This window comes from Sinocyclocheilus rhinocerous, unplaced genomic scaffold (genome assembly GCF_001515625.1).
Source record: "Sinocyclocheilus rhinocerous isolate Xijiao unplaced genomic scaffold, SAMN03320098_v1.1 scaffold592, whole genome shotgun sequence".
NCBI lineage: Eukaryota > Metazoa > Chordata > Actinopteri > Cypriniformes > Cyprinidae > Sinocyclocheilus > Sinocyclocheilus rhinocerous.
In genome coordinates this window covers 1,015,304-1,018,806 of record NW_015642562.1, presented here as the reverse complement: position 1 = coordinate 1,018,806, position 3,503 = coordinate 1,015,304, and the positions used below count along the sequence as shown (strand labels likewise).

Below are 3,503 nucleotides of genomic sequence, written 5' to 3'. Positions count from 1 at the left end.
GAAGGAGTCCAAAATGGAAGGCATGTCTCCTAAAGTAGGGGGAGCGGGGTCAGCAGGCGGTGGAGGGGGAGGAGGAGGAGCGGCGGTCGATGGAAAAGCACCCAGCAAACGACCTTCCAATGTGGAGTCACCCAAACCTAGTGTCAAGAAGCCAAAGAAGGGGGGTTCAGAGGGGTCAAAAGGCTCCAGCAGTGGGGGGTTCACCGGCACCTCCCCCCGAACCGCGTCTTCCTCCACGGCCTCCTCGGGATATGTGGATAAGAAGGCCTCTAAAGAGAAGGGCCGCTGGGCCAAGGGCAAGTCAGAGGCCCAGGAGGTCAAGGAGTCCAAGAAGCCTCCGGAATCCGATGACTCCAACTCAGATGTTGAGGCCTCGTCTAAGTCTGAGGTTAGAATCAAGCTTTGTTTACAAGATCTGTTTTGGATTTTAAGGCAAGATAACACTATTTATTTATTTATTTATTTATTTAAAATAAGAGAATTGTTTTTGGATAGTTTTTAGTTAACGTTAATAACACTGAGCAGACAAAAGCTAGAGAGATTATAATATATACTTGTCATTTACTTAATACCAGAACTAATTCATAAAACAAAATAAATTTAGTTAAAAAGTGACCATATTAAAAATACTTGTAATTCACTTAATACCAGATTTTAATGATAAATCTAAATAAATCAAGTTAAAAATTGACCAGATTACCTAATTAGATGTACTTGTAATTAATTTAATATCAGAATTTACAGATAAAATAAATTAAATCAAGTAAAAAAAATTAGCCATAGTGCTTAAGTAAATATACTTGTAATTCACCTACGAAAAGAACGTAAAGATAACAAATGAAATGTAATTGAAAATTGACCATATTACCTAATTAAACGTACTTGTAGTTGACCTAATACCAGAATTTACTGATATAACAAATTAAAAACAAGTTAAATATTGACCATATTACGTAATTAAATACACTTGTAATTTAATACCAGAAATTAATGATAAAACAAATTAAATCAAGTTAAACATTTACTGTATTACCTAATTAAACTCTCACGCTTGAGGTATTCGGCCAATCACAACGCGTTGGATAGCTGGCCAATCAGAGCACACTTCGCTTTTCAGACCGATGAGCGTTGTAAAAATCGACGCGTTTCAGAAAGGCGGGGCATAGAGAAGAAACAATAATGTACAGTATGTGGAAAATAATGTGTTTTTTTTAACCTTAAACCGCATAAACACATTTCATTACACCAAATACACCAAATAATGTTCTTTTTAGCAACATCATATGACCCCTTTTAATGATAAAACAAATTAAATCAAGTTAAACATTTACTATATTACCTAATTAAACATACTTAATGATAAAACAAATGTAATCAAATTAAAAAAATTACCGTATTACCTAATTAAATATACTTGTAATACACTTAAGAATAGAACGTGATGATTAACACATTAAATAGAATTAAAATTGAACCATATTACCTAATTAAATTTACACTTAATCCAGATATTAATGATAAAATGAATCAAGTTAAAAATTGACCTTTTACCTAATGTGTGTGTGCTGTGTATTTTTATCCTTATCAGATTATTGTTAATTGCTATGTAACATATTTAAATCATTCCTGATGTTCTCTTTCTGTTGGGATTTTGTCTTAGAAGTGTGTACTGTATTCAGTAGACAGTGAGGCAACTCACTACTTTTTGAAACGTAACCTACTTTCTTCTGTCCTGATGCCTGTCATGAACATTTAATCTGATGTATTTAGCTCTTCACAATAACAGACGACAGCTCATATTTTAACACACCAAACTTTAAGAGCTTTTAGAACTGTGTGTGTGTGTGTGTGTGTGTGTGTGTGTTTGTGATGAGTGTGTATGTACAGTGTGTATTTGTTCTTAGAAAGTTGAAGCAAATTCGTGTTAAAGAATTACAGTGTGTGAGATTGTGTAAATGAGGCTGTTAAACTCAAAGCTGCTAGACTGTCTGTCAGTATCGCACTTATAGAAGTGACATAAGCGAGTAGTGTGTGTGTGTGTATGTGTGTGAGAGAGAGAGAGAGAGCTACAGCGGACTGTGTGTTCCTGTGTGTTAAGTTCATTTAAAAGCTCATTGGTCAGCAGGTTGTCATGGTGATGGATGGTGGCCCTGTTCCTGCACTATAGCCATAATCACAAGTGTTTGCTGCATGCATGGATCAGTAATCTGTGTGTGTGTGTGTGTGTGTGTGTGTGTGTGTGAATGCTATGGTGGTCCTGAGTCAAGGAGCTTTTGAAAAAGAAAAAAATCATCATGCCTGCATCATTTTGACATCATATCAGGTCACCGTTGATGTCGTCACTTTCGTTTAGCGAACCATGAATTCTTTAGTTTTCTTTACAGCGATCAGATGTGCTCATTGGTCTGATGATTTAAAGATTCATGAACTGTCACATTGAATGATCTTTTTTTTCCTGTTGCATAATATCTGTTATTTTTAATATTTTACTTTTGTGGGCTAAAAGCATGTCTGTCTTTTTCTATAGACCTGTCAGCGTTTCTCCATTTCTGTCTTACTACTCTCGTGTTGCTCATGTTTGTGTGTGTTTGTGTTCTGTCGGAGATTCTGTGGTCCATTTCAGTGAAATCAGTTCAGATATTAAGCTCAAATTCTAATAATGAATTGATTGTGTGTGCTGAAGAGAATCAGAAGAGATTTCAGGTTATTTCTTTATAATCAGATGTTAATTCGGTTCACTTTTCTGAAGTGAATCAAGTGATTCATGTTCTTTCCCCCAAAAGAATCATAAGTGAATTATGTTCTTTTTCTAAAGAGAATCAGGAGTCAGTTCAGATCACTTCCCAAAAGAATGCGTAAACTCGCTTCACTTCCTGAACAGAATTAAAAAATAATTAAGCTCTTTTTTTCTGAAGAGAATCAAAAGTGACTTGTTCTTTTCCTGAAGAGATTTAGAAGTGAATTAGGTTATTTTTTTGGGAGCGAATCAGAAGTGAATTTGGGTCACTTCAAAAAGCGTATCAGATGTAAATTCACGTCACTTCGTGAACAATTAGAAGTTCATCAAGTTTTTATTATAATAAGATTCAGAAACATGTGAAGTTAATTTTTCTGAAGAGAATCAAACATGACTTTAGCTCTTTTCCTGAGGTGAATAATAAGTGAACTAAGGTTGTTTTCTGGAAGAGAATCAGAAGTGAATCCAGATCATTTCCCAAATAGCATCAGAAGTAAATAATCATCTCTTCCTGAACAGAATTAAAAGGTTTTTTTTAAGCGAATCCAAAGTGAAGTCTGTTCTTTTCCTGAAGTGGATCAGAAGTCAATTCAGATAATTTCCCAAAGAGCATCAGAAATAAATAAACATCAGTTCTTGAACGGAGTTAAGTTTTTTTATTAAGTCTTTTATTTTGTAAAAAGAATCAGAAGTGAATTTAGTTTACTTTGGATCTGAATAGAATCTAAAGTGACGAGTTCTTTTGCAAAAAAAAAAAAAAAAAAAA

The 3,503-nt window shown here is 34.5% G+C and overlaps 1 protein-coding gene across 4 annotated transcripts in view; it reads left to right on the top strand.

Moving 5' to 3' along the window:
- The window catches only part of LOC107756229 (platelet-derived growth factor D-like), a 34,187-nt gene that overhangs the window by 12,037 nt on the left and 18,647 nt on the right, over window positions 1-3,503 (top strand). Inside the window, exon 2 of one of the 4 annotated variants that reach the window (XM_016573273.1) lies at window positions 3,384-3,387. The exons of the other annotated variants lie outside the window; for them this stretch is intronic. The gene's annotated coding sequence lies outside the window, so the exon portion shown is untranslated. The remainder of the gene's footprint in view (window positions 1-3,383; window positions 3,388-3,503) is intronic. 4 annotated transcript variants of the gene reach the window in all.